Source organism: Odocoileus virginianus, chromosome 12, assembly GCF_023699985.2.
Source record: "Odocoileus virginianus isolate 20LAN1187 ecotype Illinois chromosome 12, Ovbor_1.2, whole genome shotgun sequence".
NCBI lineage: Eukaryota > Metazoa > Chordata > Mammalia > Artiodactyla > Cervidae > Odocoileus > Odocoileus virginianus.
In genome coordinates, this window is record NC_069685.1 from 55,676,622 (window position 1) to 55,695,585 (window position 18,964).

Below are 18,964 nucleotides of genomic sequence, written 5' to 3' on the forward strand. Positions count from 1 at the left end.
GTCGTCCCAGAACCAGCATTTTGCCTAATCTCCCCAGGAGATTCTGTTACCCACCAAGGTTGGGACCTTGCCCTTGTTGCTATCCTATGTTGGGACACACTCCATCTTTCTGTTCATCCCTGTATCTCTTGTCCCTGGCTTAAAGTAGGTGATAAGGAAATAAAAGCAAAGCTGACCACACTGACCCTCATGGCAAGCCTGTGAAGTGAACATGAGTACATTCCTCCAACAGACAAAGAAACTGAGATGCAGTAACCTGTCCCCAAGCAGACAGGTGTTGGAAAACGAGAGGAGCATTTGAAGCTAAGCAGAATCTGGGTTGTTGTTGGTCAGTTGATAAGTCACATCCTACTTTGTGACTGCATGGACTACAGAACACCAGGTTCCTCTGTCTTCCACTATCTCCCAGAGTTTGCTCAAATTTACATCCATGAGTCAATGATGCTCTCTAACCACCTCATTCTCTGTCACCCACTTCTCCTTTTGTCTTCAATCTCTGACCACTATTCAAGGATACCTTTGTTTTCCTCTCCATCTGCTTTTTTGAGCCAAGCACTGGCCCAGAAGAGTCTGAAATGATGCCAGCTTCATTCTTGTAGCCTTTACAATCTTGTGGGTAAGAGAAAGTGCCCAGCAGTCCAGGGAACCCCTCAGAATATCTGAGAGAGATCAAAAACATTCCACCTCATCCTTTACTTTGTCCTTGGCATGCTTTCTGGTTTGAGTAGCTATGATGTGCCAAAGACAGCAGGTAAGAAAGTCCCCATCCTGTCTATAGAGGTAGATCTGCAGGAAAATAGGCAATTCAAACCCATTGTGTGCCCTGGTTGTGGCCTGAGACTTTTCCTTTGGCTCATTCTGGTAAGATTAAGAAAGTACTAGCATCTAAACTTGCAGAATGGGTGTCAGAATCTTGGAAGAAAATACTAGAAATAATGGACAAGCACATCTTAAGATATGCTGCAACCTCCATGCCCTGAATGTGCCCATCAAGGATAGAATCCTATGAAAAATCAGGACGTCAACAACTCTGCTTTTTAATTATTGAATTGTACACTTAATTTTTTTTTTAATTTTTTGGCCATGCTCTGTGGCATGTGGGCTCTTAGTTCCTCAACCAGGGATCTAATTCTGCTCCCTACGTTGGAAGCATGGAGTCTTAACCTCTGACTGCCATGGAAGTGCCAACAACTCTGTTTTGAAGAGTGATCTGAAAGACTCAGAACTGGAGAAGTTTTAGGAAATCCTTAACCAATTTGTTTTGCTTAGTTTCCCTTTTTTCAGGTTGCACGAGAGTGATATGTGATGAAAATACATGTCAAAGAAAGTGCTAAGGGGCTCTTTCAACGAGTATAAAATAAGGATGCTAAGCAACTATGGATGCATGTGTCAAAGTTGAATGACAGCATTGTTTCTCTTTCCTTAGCGGAAGATGAAACAATGGCACCTCTATGGTCAAGGGTATGTCTTAGAGTCCATGAAATACGTAGCTTGCAGTCTCCTGGAAGATGCTGATCAGCTTGCTTGATTACAGATTGATTGATATGTTGTCACCCACCTGGGCTCATTCGTCGCAGCGTCAAAAGAATGGTTCTGTCCATTTACTTTTATTGAAAACCTACAGGTAACCTAGCCATGGGGAAAACAGAGCAATTTAGACATTTTTTCCTGCTCTCTGGGAGCTTGAAGTCTCCAGAAGACTCTGAAACAGGGCAAAGGAGCTGGGCTTTAAAGTAGTTATGAATAATGTGCAGTGTAAGGGCAGAGAGGGAGAGAGAATTTCCGACTCAGGGACAAATAGTCCTGAAGGGAGGTGTGATTTTGCTTGCAAATAAATTAACATTTATCTCTCTCTTGGAGGCTGCTGAATGAAATCTCCAGATTCCACCTGGTTTGGGCCCCTTAGGATCACTAGCAGATATAACTGGGCCCTCCGTGTGTCTCCAAAGATGAACAAATGTCTTCAAAAAATGAAGTGTCATGAGGGGACATTTTGCTACATTTTCTAAGTAGGAAATAAGTGTTTAACAAGGACAGTGTGTCAGGAGAAAATTAGGTCCAGAAAGATGCTGGGTAGGGCAAACCAAACTGAAGAATTCCAGAATTCAAGGTCATATAGTAGAAAGGGACACACATAACTTCTGTTTGGATGTTTGGATCAAATATGTGCACATTTCATATGAGTATATACATGTAACATGTTTCTCACATGCCTGGATATGCCTGGTGATACACATATGTAAGGCATGTTTAGATATGTAAGTACATATGCCATGGGGTGCATACATGTGTGTGAGTTTCTGTGTATCAGGGTCCAAGTTGGCAGAAACATGTGTTTCCTATACTTGACTCTGTACACAGAGCCTATATCTGCATGTACATTTTCCTGCATATGACATATATGCAGGCCTGCATGGGACCTGCATGCATGTGTGTCTGAGTGTAGTTGCGTGTGAAGTGCATGGTGTGGATACATATGTGTATGTCTGCATGTCTAACTGGGGCATGTGAATGTTTACATATAAATATTGTACAAGAGAGAACATGTAAGAATATTTTATATATGAGGACACATGAACATATATGTATAAATGGAAAATATTGTGTGTATGCGTGCATGTTCAGTTGCTCAGTCTTGTCAGACTCTTTGTGACCCCATGAACTGTCGCCTGCCAGGCTTCTCTGTCCATGAAATTTTCTGTGGACAGGAATACTGGAGTGGGTTGCCATTTCCTCCTCCAGGGGATCTTCCCGATCCAGGGATCAAATCTGCGCATCCTGCAGCTCCTTTGTTGGCTGGCGAATTCTTTACCACTGAGCCACATGGGAAGCCTGGAAAAATATTGTGTTGGCCAAAAACTTTGTTCAGCTTTTTCCATACGATATAATGGAAAAAGCTAACCAAAGTTTTTGGTCAATCCAAAATGTGTATAAATGTATGTCATGAAAATGTGGACGATTGCACAAACATGTGGGAATGTGTGTTTGGATAAATATCCAGGTAGATGAGCTCTGTTTTCCTGCCATGCTCCATGACCTGTGGAGGTGGGTTTCTACATTACTGTGTGCTCAGTAGGTGATGTGTCTGCTATGGAGGTGTGTTTGGGCACCCAAAGCTGAGTTGTGTGGAAATGTGGACTTAAGTGCCAGTGCACATAGAGGTATATCATGTGGGGTGTGTGAGGAGTCAACTCACATCTCAGTGCACTTAAAATTGGATGGTGGATTGTATTGTCTTATCAGTCAAAACTCAATAAACCAAAAGGAGGGAGCCAGTTGTGTGATACGACACAGAGATTGGGGCTGTTTTAGATGGGATGGTCCATGAAAGCATCTCCGAGTAGGTGCCATTTGGTGCCAGCTCCAAGAACTGGGGACTCAGAGCTCAGATTGGCCCCTTCCTCTGGCCTGGGGCGCAGTGTGGCTTCTGGGCTCTAGGAGGTCCCTGTTTGTTGTTGTTTAGCTGCAAAGTTGTGTCTGACTCTTTTGTAACTCCATAGACTATAGCCCACCAGGCTTCTCTGTCCATGGGATTTCCCAGGCAAGAATACTGGAGTGGGTAGCCATTTCCTTCTCCAGGGGATCTTCCCAACTCAGGGATCAAACCTATGTCTCCTGCATCGGCAGGTGGATTCTTTACCCCTGAGCCACCAGGGAAGCATATAGCTAGACGGTCCCTGGGCGCCACCCCCCAACCATCTTCTTCTTGGGATTTTCCCCTGCGCTTCCTGAATCTCTCACCCATGGGTCACTTGTTCTGTTCCTCCAGCCAGGACCCTTCCAGGCTTGCCCTTCCTAATAAATATTCTCTGATAAATATTTTAGTGCCCATGGAGATCAATGGTGCATCAACGATGGGAAGCTGGATGTAAATCATCTCGGCTTTGGCGTCACCCCAGAAATCAATGTTCACACATGAGGGCTATTAGTTCATTAGGAAACCTTTGATGGATAGCAGTAAGGTCCGGGATGTCACACCTGGAGTCCCCCTCCCTCTTCTTCCTGCGCTGATACAGCCACTATGGGGCGGGTGCCTGCGGGGGAACTCACCCTCAGAGACTAACCCTCTCCTCCACATCAGCAGAAAGTGGTCCTCAGTGGGGTATTCCATTCTCTGCCTCCTTGCCTAAGCCTTACAACTACATATGAGATTTAAAAAATTTTTTTATTTGAAGTATAGTTGACTTTCAATATTTTATCTATTTATTTATTTCTTTTGGCCACACCCTGCGGCATGTGGGATCTTAGTTCCCTGACCAGGGATTGAACCCACACCCCCTGCATTGGAAGGTGAAGTCTTAACCACTGGACTGCCAGAAAAATCCCCTCCATTTGAGATTTCAACAGCTAGAAGGAGGTGGTAGATTCTGAGTGTGAGGATGTCCATTGTTTTAGAGCTGGACTGATGCTCAATTACCAGTTCGTTCATTCATCAATCATTTATTGAGCACCTACTGTGTGCAAACAAAAAATGGCAGGTGAAAGTCAACAAAATGTGAATACCTTTTGAGCTCTTTACTCCTTCTCTTCTTTTACACAAAGAAATGTGCATATGACTTTGATGAAAAGAATGCATATTACAGTTTTGTCTGCAATGAACCATAAAGATCTAAACATTTGCCAGCGGGTGATGGGTTAAATGATCCTTGATTTGTCCATACAGTGAAATATTACTCATGCAAACCCAGTGGATTAAATGTTTAAAGATAGTTAATATGGTGAAAACAAATATGTAAATACACAAATCAGTAGATTCACACCCATTTCGGTGAAAACTCAAATCCACACATTTACAGCACACCCCTGTGAACACCCAACCATGCACCACTGCATATACAAATCTTCAAATATTCACGTGGACCCACAGACCCACAAACCCACATGCCCACCTACTTGTGGACAGACAGCCACGCGACCCTAAGGCCGTTGGCCCCCGTGCTCCTCTGAGCGTCTGAGCTGAGCTCCCTTCAGCTGCCACCTGCTAGTTCTCTCCAAGCGCAAAGGGACCAAGGATGCGACGGGAATTTGGTGTCAGTTTTCACAGAAGCCCGGGTCAGTCTCTGCAGGGTTGCGGGGGATGCGGCCCCAGCAGACAAAGGCCTCACCTTGGCCCTCAGGGCAGCCAGCCAGGAAACAAGCTGATTTCAGCGATGATGCGGGTTGCCCCCCGAGTTTGCTGGAAGAGGGCATCCTGTTCTCCTGTCTGCACATGTCTGGGACACTGGAGCCTGAGACAGCTTCTTTGCCTCTCTCTCCTGCCCTCGGAGCAGGCTGGGAGGCCCAAGGGAACGAGCTTGCTGAGATTTCTAAAGCTTCCTATTTGCCGAAACCAGCCTGTTCCCACAAATCCCAAAATAGAGTCCCTGGCAGAGCTGTGAACTCTGAAATGCAGAGACAGCTGCAAAGAAAAATAGTGGAAAGGAACAGGCAGGAGAGCTGTCTGCCTTCGCCTCCAGTCTCAGAAGGATCCTGGAGTGGACAAGGGCATCGGGGGGTCACTGTTCTCTGTACCATCCACCCCCTGGTCTCCAAATAGACTTCAAATCATGCCTATTGAGAATGTATAAAACTGCTCAGAGAGCTCTGGGGAAATGCAAGACATTTCCTTCGGCAAAAAAAAAAAAAAAAAAAAAAAAAAATACTCTTCCTTTGCCTGCTCTGAAAGTTCTTTTCTGAGTCTAACCTAAAGCCTTCAAGCCTTCAAACTACCGATATATCTCATCCCCCTCCTCCATGTCCTCTGGGCCTCCTCTTCTCTGAGAACACCAAGTTCATTTTCCTTCTCCAGTGAAATGAGTGACTCATTTCCCTGGGCACTCATTATGCTGTAAACACATGCCACTGTTCTTCCTAGGGGGGTGGCCATTGCCGTGATTATTACCAATAGGTGTTCAGAAATGCCACAGAACCACAGAGGGGACAGAAACAAAGGAAATTTCTTGAAAGAAAAATCATTTCACCAGGGCCTTGAAGGCCAAAAAAGATTTTGAATTCAGGAGGGCAGCAATTAGAAACGGGCAGCATTTAGGGTGGAAAGAACAACTTTGGCTCAGATAAGAAGATGGGGTGAGGTGGTGGGGTGGGGGGTGGTGCTATATTGATGGCAGTGGGAAGGAGGAAAACACGAAGCAGAGCAGCTCAAAAACCGGAGCACAAGCACCAAAAGATAGCTCACAGGTTGTCATGAGAGAAGGAAATGATTTTTAAAAGGAATGAGAAAGAGATGTATTAAGACCTGAAAAATGTCAGCATATGTGAGGATGAGGTGGTGTGGGGAAACCAGATTCAAGAAAGATAAGGATTGAGAGTAGCCTGGAGAGGCCAAAAAATGGAGCAAAGACACTTAGTAGTGAATGGAAAGCGGTCAGCACACCCATTTTACAGATGCAAAAACTGAGGCTCAGAGGAATGAAACAAGCCCAAAGTCTCCCAACTGAGTTAAGTAGCTGAGCTGCATGCAGTTCAATCAGCACACTGTCCAAATGGCCCTCAAGTTCACTGATTGTTTTTCTCTTTAAAAGAAGGGCCTGGAAGCACAAAGTCATAGTCTCAGATGGGAAAGAGCAGAGCAAGGCTCACGTGGGAGGGGGAGGGGATGGAGGACCGGGAGACGGGGGTGGAGGGGGGGGATGGCAAGGGTGACATCACCACTGTGTCCTGAGGACCCTGATCCGTCTACAGACCATCCTGCGTTTATAGCCACTGCCCTCCGTTGGCAGCCCCAAATGCTCTTCTCCCTCTCAGAGGTTTATTGGCGAAATCTGCCCTGAAAATAGTTCTACCACCCCCAACCCCGCACCCCCTGGCTGGGGCTCAGTCACCCTCCTCCTGCAGCCTCCTCCTTGTCTCCACGTCTATTCGATTTCTTCGAAGACAGCATGTAAGCCCAGGAGCCTTGCCTGGGTGGGGTCGGCCCTTGGAGCCAAGACCCCAGAAGTCTGGCGACGGGCCGGGAAGAGCGTGGCTCTGAGCACAGTCTCTGTTGAGCAGCGGCTTTTTCTGTCCCTAATTAGGCTGAGGACCCTGCTCTCAGCAGGGCCATGGCTTGCTGACAGGGTCACCAATGACGGATGGAACTCTGCCAGCACTTGCTTCAGCTTGGAGTTTTGGTGTAGGAAGCGCTTGGCCTGCTAATCACAGGGGTAGGGGCGAGGGGGTAACTGGCAGCATGTCAATGACCTGCGCGTGGGACAGGGAGAGAAGGAAACAGTAGGAACATAACATTAACGTAGGCACAGTCTCTGGTATGCAGCAGGCAGCAAATAAGTGTGTGCTGCTTGCATGAGCAGAGGAGGAGAGGGGAAAGGGGGAGAAGAAAGGAAGGAAAAAATGAGGGAAGGAGGGAGGGAGATAGAAGAGCCCTCTGTGAAGACAGGACTAGCGAGTCCTGCCCCACAGTAAGCACATCTGTGTGAGCTCAGAGTCCATTGACTGTATTTGGAATCTGAAAATCAGGTTCGGAAAGCACATGTGTCTACTGTGCGCAGTCGTGTCCGACTCTTCTCAACCCCATGGACCGTGGCCCGCCAGGCTCCTCTGTCCATGGGGACTCTCCAGACAAGAATACTGGAGGGGGTTGCCATGCCGTCCTCCAAGGAACCTTCCCAACCCAGGAATCGAACCCAGGTCTCCCGCATTACAGGAGGATTCTTTACCCTCTGAGCCACAAGGGAAGCCTAACCTTTAAATATTTAAGTAGGCTATCAGACACATGAGATTCTTGAAAATAGTAAAATTGCCAAGACTAGCGAAGTATAGACTCTGGATCCAAACTATTTTGGATTGAATCCTGGCTCTGCCATGTGTAAACTGTGTGAGTTTGGTCCGATTACAGAACCTCTCTGTGCCTTTTTATACCTGGAAAATGGAGATAATCATACCTGCCTGGCTTCTTGTGAAGGTTAAATTATTCAACATTTGTGAAGCAGTTAGAATAGAGCCTGCCACAAAGTCAGGGTTTAATCAACATTTGCTGTAGTTGTGAAAGTCACTTATCCAAAGCCACACAGCTAGCAGAAGCAGTATTCCAAACCAAGCTTCTTTGATCCCCAAAGCCACACTTTTTTAGTAGAGTAGAAATGGAAAGAGATCTTTTATTTCTGTTCCCTCTTCTCCCCAACCCCCTGCCCCACCAGTCACTCCCAGGCAAAATTACTCTTCTATGCCATCTCCCTGGTCAGGGCTGAGAAACCTCGCATCGCCCTGTTCCCAGACAGAGCATGTTCTCTCTTCAACTTTTGTCCTTGAAAAGGGCCAGAGCTTCTGTGTGAAGGGGAAAGAGAGTCTGCAGGCAGCCTTGGCCACCCAGCCTCATGGGGCCCGGCAAGATTGCTTCCTTCTGCTTTTCTCTGCATGTCAGGGTGACAGAGACCAGCCCAAGCCTGGCGTGCCTGGAGACTGTCTGCCCAGCCTTGCCCAGAACACCCCTCAGGGAAGCCAGAGGCCGGGATCGCAAGCAATGAGCGAAGGGGCTGGCCACTGGCAGGGCAGCTAAGAATAATAATAACAACGGATGATATTGCTTACTATACATTATGACCTGGGCTCCTTAAAAATAGTACCATCTTAAATCCTTACTTCATCTCTTGAGAGCTTTCTCACTGGTTCTTTCTTATAGATAGGGAGATTAAGCTCAGAGGTCAAGTATTTGGCCCAAGTCATACAATGTTAAGGGGCAGAGCCAAGGTTCAAAGCCAGTGCTGATTGGTCCCAAAGTCAGGTTGTTAACCCATGCTACAAAGCCTTACCTGGTTGGCTGCTCGGGACACTTTATTCCTTCTGGTCCCAGTACCAAGGGCCAGCTGAGAGATAAGTGATCACTGAGCATAGTCTCTGAAAGAACACGGAGGACGTCTTGCCCTGCCTCTCACTGGCCCTTGTGTGGGTCAATATAATGATGCAAATATATGCAAATCACATGCAGAATTACCTGTCAGTTTTCTGAACTCCCAAGGGGTTCTTCAGAAAATTCTGAACTGGTATTTCCCAATTTTCAGATATTTAAATACCACTAGTCAATTCATGGAGACTCATTGGTAAAGAATCTGCCTGTGAGTGCAGGAGACAGAAGAGATATGGGTTCGATCTTTGGATCAGGAAGATCCCCTTGAGAAGGAAATGGGAACCCATTTCAGTACTCTTGCCTGGTAAGTCACATGGACAGAGGAGCCTGGTGGGCTACAATCCATAGGGTCACAAAAGAGTCGGGCATGGCTGAGCGACTAAACAATCAGTTCATAAAATCTGCATTGTTACTTACTAATATTTTTTAAAGGTGATTTATTTTTCTTAACTTAAACAAATTTACCCCAGAACAAGAAAATTGAAATCAGTACCATAAATATAAAACCATTACCACGAACCAAAATGAAGTCTAGGAACAAAAACAATGAACTCCTTACGATGGTACAAAATCCTCGCTGGGGGTACTTCCCTGGCAGTCCAGTGGTTAAGACTCTGGGCTTGCTACAGGAGGTACAGGTTCAGTCTCTGGTTAGGGAACTAAGATCCCGTAAGCCATGCGGCTCTGTTAAAAAAAAATAAAATCCTAGCTGGGAATTACAATTTAAAGGTTCCTGGAGCTTTGAGTGGGAGGAACTTTCTCACTCATACTGGCTCTCACTCTCTCTTTCATTTGGGAAAAATGGGTGCATGTTCATTAAAACAATGTTTATATTACAGATCTGCTGGTCACAAGTCTTGGGTGGGGCCGGACTCTGTTCTTTCCTGGAGTCTCTGGGGAGAATCACTTCCTTGCCCCTTCAGTTCCACCTGGCCATAGGACTGAGATCTACATCTGTTTGCTGGTTGTCAGCTGGGGACCACTGTTACCTGCAGGAAGCCTGTTTGGTTCCCACACATGTCCTCCTAATTTTCATGACCCCTGGATCCTTATCATGCTACCGTCTTTCTGGTTCTCAACAGCCAAGGCAAGTTCTTGGATTGTAACGACTCATGGAATTAGACTGGTCCACCTGGAAAATCTAGAACAATCTCCCCATTGCAAAGGACTTAACCTTTATCATACCTGCAAAGTCCCTTTTACCAGGAAAAGTAACATATTCACAGGCGTGAAATCTTTGTTGTTTGTTCAGTCACTCATTCGTGTCCCACTCTTTGTGACCCCATGGACTGCAGCACTCCAGGCTCCCCTGTCCTCCACTGTCTCCCAGAGTTTACTCAAATTCATGTCCCTTGAGTCAGTGATGCTCCCTAATCATCTCATTCTCTGCCACCATGGATGTCTTTGGGGGGTCATTACTTTGCTTACCCCTGAATACTAGCACCAAACAGAGACTTTCTTCTTGGTAGAATCAGAGAGGGAGGAAGGGAAGGAAGAAGGAGCAGAGGGAGGCAGGGAGGGAGGGAAGGAGGGAGCTGTCTGCTGAGTCTATATAATTTATAATCCTGTCTATGGGCCACTTAAAATAATTCTGTGAATGAAGCCTTGCTCGATAAGTCTTGCCCTGCCATGATCACAGCTGATAAGCTTTGGAAGTGCTCACATAGCCAGTCTCGCCCTGGCCACGTGAGTTTCCATCTGAAACAGGAAAGAAGCAATGGAATGTCTCAGAGAGAATCCTCAAGAACTTTTCACTCAAGGCTCACATCTTCCTTTCAGACTACCTGGAGATATCCACCGACCCCCACAACGTTCTCCTGGCTCAGAGTTGGATCCTTCTGGGTTCAATTTCTATTTGGTTCCAAAGGAGTCCCTTCCAGCACCCAGAGCGTCTGCAATGTGTCATTCCCCTGTGCCACATGGAGGCTTTAACGGCAGCCCTGGGAAAGGCTGAGCCATGCTGCTGGGAGGCGCTGGGTGGCTGGCTTCTTTCTCTAACAGGCCTGGTCTCTCGCCCTTTGCTAATTACTTTGATCCTTTGCACTTTGTAAAAAAAGCCCCACAACACCAATTGGTCCCCTCTGGCTTTAACCTTGCAACCCAGTTGGCCCTTGTAAAAGTGGGGGGTGCCGGCTGGAGGGAGGCCAGGCAGGGGCAGGCACAGGCTCCCCAGATCTACGCAGACTGCCTTGGGTCTGTTCCTTTAATGATCACTTCCCAGGGCTCTCACAAAAAAAAGGACAAATAAAAGGCTTTTTACAAGATGGCAGGGCTGCGTGTGAGATTGACTCCATCAACCACCAGTTCATTCGGGAGTTTCTTTGCCTGTTCACATAACTTTCCTTCCAGATCTCTCAGCAACTGGCTGCCTCTGTCTTATTCACTCCAGCTTCCCACAGCTCTGGACAGCCTCCTTTCCCACCCCTGGCTCCAGCCTCAGGCCCTGCCCTTGGCAAATCCTCAGTTTTATGCTCTTCTGCTCCTTTCCCCATTCTACGAAGCTACCCTGGTGAAGCAGTGTGAATTTGCCATCTGGGAAGACAGGGAATTGACTTGCAGGAACTCATGAAGCTGAATGTAAAAAAGAAGACTATTGATTGAAATGAGGATTAGGAAGGGAGCCCTGTGGGCAGGCATACATAGGAAACAGGGTTTTTTTTTTCTCCTAGAAAAAGCATGAATGTGGCCCACCCCACCTATGTGTCCTTAAGAGTAGACTCTATTACAGACTGGTTGACACACACATGTGTAACAGAATTAGGTTCTGTTATAACAAAGTCCTAAAAGTTGCATATTATTTACTTTCAGAAAAATCTACCTTCCTTAATCCAAGGTGATCCCCATTATAGAATATGTATAGGTCAGCTTTTGCTGCATGACAAACTACTCCCAGGCTCAGTGACCACCGAAACCAGTGTTTACTTAGTCTATGATTCTTCTGGTCAGTTTTTCTTTTTATTAAAAAAAAATTATTTTTAATTGGAGGATAATTGCTTTACAATGTGGTGTTGGTTTCTGCCATACAACAAGGTGAACAGCCATAGGTATACATATATCCCCTGCCTCTTGAACCTCTTTCCCATGCCTCCCCACCCCATCTACCCCTCTAGGTTGTCACAGAGCACCCGGTTGGGTTCGCTGTTTAATACAGCAACTTCCCATTAGCTATCTGTTTTACATATCGTAATGTATATGTTTCAGTGCTGCTCTCAATTCTTCTCACCCTCAACTTTTGAGCTGAGTTCAGCTGGGTAGTTCTTCCAGCCTCTGTCTGTGTGTGTATGTGTGTGTGTGTACATGCACTCAGTCGTGTCTGACTCTGGACTGTAGCCCCCGGCTCCTCTGTCCAGGAAATTTTCCAGGTAATAATATCAGAGTGGGTAGCAACTTCCTTATTTCCGACCCATGGATCGAACCTGCGTCTCTTGTGTCTCCAGCATTGGCAGGCAGATTCTTTACCACTGTGCCACCTCCGTCTGGTCTGTGGGGGACTCACAAATGTGTGAGTCAGCTTCTGGGTTGGTGGGATGGTGGCTGGCCCAGGGGACTTTGCTGGGACTTCCTTGCCAGTCCTGCATGTGGTCCTTTACCCTCCTCAGGCTCACTCTCGTGACGGTGGTGGCTTTCCAAGGGAAATGAAGGCATGCAAGGCCTCCTGAAGCTTTGGTCAAGAATTGCCACCTTGTCAGCTTCTGTTATACTTTACTGTTCAAAGCAAATCACCAGGCCGGCCTAGATTCAAAGATGGGGAAATACTCTCCAGTGCTTGCTGGGAAATGCTACAGTCACACTACAAAGAGCATGGATACTGGGAAAAGAGAAAGACTGTGATCGCTTTTGCAGTCTAACACAGTTTATTTCCCATTGTCATTCACTGGAACTCTAGTCCCAGGAAAGGATCAATAGGGATGATAGGGTATGAAAGAATGTGTGATCAAAGAATTTGTGAAAATTTGGTCTCAGCAAAGTAAATAAGGGACTTCCCTGCTGATCCAGTGGCTAAGACTCCAAGTTCCCAATACAGGGAACCCGAGGTTCCATCCCTGGGTAGGGAACTAGATCCCACATGCCATAACTCAGAGTTTGAATGCTGCAACTAAAGATCCCTCAGTCTGCAGCTAAGATCGAAGATCCAGTGTGCTGCAACTAAGACTGGATGCAGCCACATAAATAAATAAATAAATATTAAAAACAAAACAAAACAACCAAAACCAAAGTAAATAAGCTTTAATGCAGGACTTCTCAGAGCCTTAATCACCACAGTGCCTGATGAGTGAGCCTTCAAGACTGGAAAACAGTAGGCAGTCCAGTGATTGACAGATTCCCAATTGGATTGTTCTTTTGGAGGGAACATCCCCCAGAATTCATAGCTGTAAATTGTACTTTGGGAAATACAATTACGATAACATAACTCACGCGAATTTGCGTCAGATATGTTGTTCCGGGTAAAGATAAAGGGGGAGCATTCACAGGAACTTCTTACCTGGACCACTCCCAGAGGTCAGCTATCATTACTGAGATGCTGTTAAGAATTGGAATGATTCTATGATTGTAAGGATTTACTCCCAGCATATTTTTGCTGGGAGAAGAGCCGGGCAGTGAAGTTCATCAAATTGGTGATAAATAATGCCATCACCAAGACTCATCCCACCCAAAGACAAATGTTCTGGAGGGATGATTCAGAATAATTCCTCTGGTCGCTTTTCCCCATCTGTATTTATTTTCTTTATGTGGTTGACCTCACCCAAGTTTCTGCCAATTTTTTATTTACAACTTCACATTACACCAGAAGCATTTTTTAAAGATCAGTTCAGGAGGAGCTCAATATTCTACCATATGGATGTAATATTTTGCCTAATAACAGCCCCTCTCCTAAGCTGGGTATTTATTCTTGCCCCTTCTATTTCATTATTTGGAATCAGAGCTTCTGTAAGAGAGTTGAGTTTGTTGGGTTTCGTTATTTTGTTCGGTTGGAGAGCTGAAGGGGTCATCGGGGAACTGAAGGCACCGGACTTTTTATTTTCCTGTTTGTTTGCTTTTCGTGGCAAGGTGAGCATGATTGGAAGTGCAGTTAAGATCAGGTCAGTGCTCAACATTTCCATTGCTGGGGTCCCAGTTGGCAGGAGGAAGAGGAGGATTCTTGCTGTGTTTTCAGATAAATTGCACTTGCGGTCTCGCCAAACTGCAAGCAGGATTCAGGTTTGGCTGGAGTCTGCGGTCTCTCTCACAGCTGTTAAATCCTCTGCAGACCACAGGCCAAAAATGACTGTGTTCAGGGACTCTGAATCACTTATTTCTCTCCTATTTCCTACCTACCTTCTATCCAGAAATCATAGAAGCAAATCTATTCTTAGTAAATGGGTTTTCTGGTTTTTCAAAGTTAAGAGAGCTCAGGAGAAGGAGGGGAGAAGAAAAAGAAAACCTAAGTGGTGTTGAAATTAGCTTGTGTTTAGTTACTTTTTCCCCCTTGGACTAGATTTGACTTTTTCCACAGTCCCTGAAGCGTGAGTTCTGTAGTAGTTTTCCACAAGTCTGATCTGAGGAAATTAGATCTTGGGACACAAATTGTGAGCCCAGAGAATCCCCTCAGGCTTATATCATGTAAAGGTGGGTCATGGAAATCTCCCAGATTGCTCCTGTATTCTCAGATGCCCTCGAACTCAAGGCTAGCAGTTTAAGTGCTCTGAGCCTCAGTTTCTGCATCTGTCAAATGGGACTGTGTGTCAATAAATTAGGTGAGCCAGCTGCACTAATGTGCCAGGCTCTATTCTAAGCGCTTTACAGTGAAAACTCTTTCATTTCTGGGAACAACTTTATGACATAAGCCCCATGGGGACCCTCAGTTAACAAATGAGAAAACTTAAGTCAGAGAAACTGTAAAGCATACTGTTCATTATAAATCAACTACATACATACAGACAGACATACACAAAGTACTGAATACAATTCCTGGTGCCCAGTGGGCACTCAGTATATTAGGAGATCTCTAAGATCCTGAGCCAGCCCATTCATCATGATATATTACCATACCTTCTTTCTTTTTTTCCCCAAATTTAGTTATTTGGCTGTGCCAGGTCTTAGCTGCAGCATGTGGAATCTAGTTCCCTGACCAGGGATCGAACCCAGGTCCCCTGCATTGGGAGCACAAAATCTTAGCCACTGGACCACCTGGGAAGCCCGTCTCATTGCTTGTTTAACTCTCTGGCTTCTCCCATAGACAGTAAGCTCTTGGAGGGCAGGGATTGTAACCAGTTCCCTCATACATTGTCCCCAGAATGCAATCCAGGTCCTGGCCGGCAGTGGATGTTCCATAAATGTTCACTGAATAAACAAATTCTAAAGTAGTAGCAGCTTGGTTCCCCACTCACAGCCTGGCCAAAATTCCACCTCATCCTGCCAGATCCTTACCTGGTCAGGTGTTCAGAGCTTTGCTGGAAAAGAACTCAGCCAAAGTACCAAAAAAGGAAAAAAGGTAGTGGGTTGATGAGCGGGAACGTGGATCCTACTGAGATCTGGGCAACAGGAGAAAAAAAAAACTGTTTAAACAGGGCCTTCCATTACTCTCTCTATTCTTGTTCCTGAGAGGAGAAAAATGAGATGTAAAGCCCCCATCAACTATAAACTCATGGAACAAGTCAGATCAAATGTCAAATAATAAAGGAGCCCCGACTTATGAAATTCTTTGTAGAACCAGAAAGATAGTTGTAAGAACAAGCAGAAGTTTTTGAAGACATGGCAGAAAACATATGCTGAGAAGCATCATTCACTTTCAAGCCAGCAGATGCTAGACTTGAGATGCAATAGGTAAGGTGAGCTGATTTGGAAGAGCTGGTACAAAGGTTGCATACAGGAGAAGACCTGAATTTTAAAGTGGAGATCTCCAACATACGTTCGTGGCATAATGAGTTGAATTCAGCAAATATTGAGTTGAATTATATACATGACAGTCACTGTGTGACAGGCTGAGTTCATGACAGTGAACAGGACATACATTCTCCCTTGCTCTCAGGGGCTTATATCAGATGGGGAAATTTAAATGGAATTAAGACAAACTTTACAGTAAACCTAGGAGCACAGGTTGACATAATCACAGGAAAAAAAAAAGTCTAACCACCAGGTTGGAAGCTGATCTGAAAGTACAGACATAAGTTTGAAAGCAATCAGTTATTCATTCAACAAACACATGAGTTAAATTTTCGCCATATTATGAAATGGGAAAATTTGTTCTTAAGACTTTCCTACCTCATGTTTCAGCACATTTTTATAGCCTCCTGATTTCTCTCCCTCTCACCTCACCAACTTCCCAGTTCTCTATTGCCCTACCTCCCCCTTCCCCACATTCCACAGTTTAAAAGTTGAACCTCAGCTCCTTCTAAGGAGAAATGGAGAAACTAACGAGGGTGCAAATGACAAAAGACAGCTTGACATACTTTGCAACTTTAGGAATTGAGCATAAACCAGCATTTGTGTTTAATCCTGTATTTGCTCCTCCCAAAGAAACAAATCTTTAACTGCAGAATTTCCAAAATCGAGGTTTATGCTGTGGGAAGACACAGGAAATACAACCTTTTATAGCTACAGATTTCTCTTAAGGCATTTAATTCAGAGGCAGCAGTTTCAGCAAAACATTTATTAAGCTCCTAATACACGCCAGGTGCTTGAACAAGTGCCATGTTGCTTATTCCTCACTGCAGTCTCAGACCTGGGTTTTGAGACGTCAGGAAGGGTTTACAGAATAAGGAGATGCACTCTGGGGGGAGGTTTCGGCTCTTGGGTAGGAATGGAGTCATCGGGGATATAGGCATATGGGATGGGCGTGGGGGTCTCAGGAAGGAAAGGAAGAAAATAGTAGCAGAGCATGAAAATAAGAAACAGACAGTGGAAAATAGCAATTATAAGGGCTGATGTGTGTTAATCAGGGGCCAGGTCCCAACACCCAGCAACTGCCCTAACTCTCACAGCAGACGTTGGGATGCAGGTGCAGTTGTCATCATCATGCTTGCCAGGTAGCTGAAGAAACAGACTCTGAGACATAAGGAACCAGTTGTGGATCAATAAGCAGCACAACCAGAATTCAACCCAAGGCTGCCTACTTTCACCCACTTGTGAGTCACAGGACCCTAGCATGAAAGCCATGTTGGCCGTCTTCTGTAGAGGAGGCAATGGGGAACTCCCAAGTGGTATTTAAAAGGTATCCTCACTCTGTGATGACCTGGAAGGGTGGGCAGGGAGAGTAGAAGGGAGGTTCAAGAGAAAGAGTATATATGTATACATCCAGCTGATTCACAATCCTGTTCAGCAGAAACTAACACAACATTGTAAAGCAATGATACTCCAATTAAAAAGTAAATTAAAACAAGAGATATCCCCAGGTCTGTATTCTGGCATAAGAACAAGTCTTGGCGTCTGATTAGAATGATACCTCAGCTCTAAAGGTAAAATAAGAATTAGCATCTTGGTTAAGCTTACAGAGAAATACTATAGAATTTCTTCCATAGACCTCCCAAAGTGAAAGTCACTCAGTCGTGTCCAAGTCTTTGCAACCCCATGGACTATATACTCCATGGATTCTCCAGGCCAGAATACTGGAATGGGTAGTCTTTCCCTTCTCCAGGGGATCTTCCCAACCCAGGGATCAAACCCAAGTCTCCCGCATTACAGGTGGATTCTTTACCAGCTGAGCCACAAGGGAAGCCCAAGAATACTGGAGTGGGTAGCCTATGCCTTTTCCAGGGGGATCTTCCTGACCCAGGAATCGAACTGGGGTCTCCTGCACTGCAGGTGGATTCTTTACCAACTGAGCTATCAGGGAAGCCCATAGACCTTCCAAAGCACTTCACAAATGGTGCCAGGTGGGAGGTCAGGAGAAGGTAAAAAAGTCCTAACCAAAGTCTTTAAGAAGGCCTGAGTGAGACTTGGGTCCCCAGTAGCCATTTGCCTCCTTACACACTAAACCAGAGTGTTTGGGGGTGTATGTTTGTTTTTCAATATTTAATTATTTATTTGGTTGCATTGGGCCTTAGTTGCAGCAGGTGAGATCTAGTTCCCTGACCAGGGATTGAACCTGGGCCCCCTGCATCGGGAGCTCAGAGTCTTTAGCCACTGGACCACCACGGAAGTCCCTGTATGTTTGTTCTTTCCCACTGAAATACAGACAGGGCAGGAAGAGAGTCTTGGGGGACCCAGGCCCAACATCAAAGCCTTTCACCCAGTGTTGCCAGAGTCCTGTGTTCTGCCCCTCACAAACTAGCTTTGCTCATAAGTGTTTGTGAGCCTTCAGCCTACCAGTCTAGGTGACTCCATATTGAAATATTGTTAAACATGAACAGAGTTAATTTCCAGCCATTCATGTATGTCAGTGCTTATCATTCGATGCCTTTAATTCCTAGTAATAATATCATCCTCTTTCCCAAAGCAGGATGAAGCTCTGAGTTGGAAAGTGACTCCCAGGGAAGCCTCTATGGATTTGGATAATATTCAAGCTGTTTTCTTGGCCCCCAGGTCTGAGGCAGACTAATCAGGGAGGGTGGATAATCTCTGGTATTGTTGGAGATTCCAATCTCTTAACTGAGATGAAAAGACCAGACCGGTCTCCATTTCCCTGGCTCAGTGGTCAGTAAGAATGCATCTCATCTCACACGAACCATGGGAGCCCCAGGCCTTGGACAGACTCCAGTGTACTGTGTCCTCCCTAACTAGGTCCCTGATGGTATCACAGACTTGCAGTTGAATGTTAGAGACCCTTTGAAATCAAATGACACTCATTCTATATGTGGGATCCTATAGCTCAGGGAGGTTAAGAGCACTATCACAGGCCATAGAGTCACTTGTTCAGTTAACATGTGTTTATTGAGTTCCAGCTGGGCTCCAGGTCGTTGATGGGCAGTGGCGAGGAGGTGATAAACAAATCTGACCCTGGAGCTGCCCCCTTGGAGCTTACTGGCCAGTAGGAAATGCAGAGATTAGATCAACCATAATAAAGAATGAAGTAAATTTGTATCAGGATGCTCAGGGCAGCAAAGAAGAAGTTGAAGGGGCCAGGGGGACTCTGTGTGGGGTACAGTGGGGAGCCTTTCAGAAAGGCCTTTCTGAGGGGGAGATGCATGAACAGAAGTGTGCAAG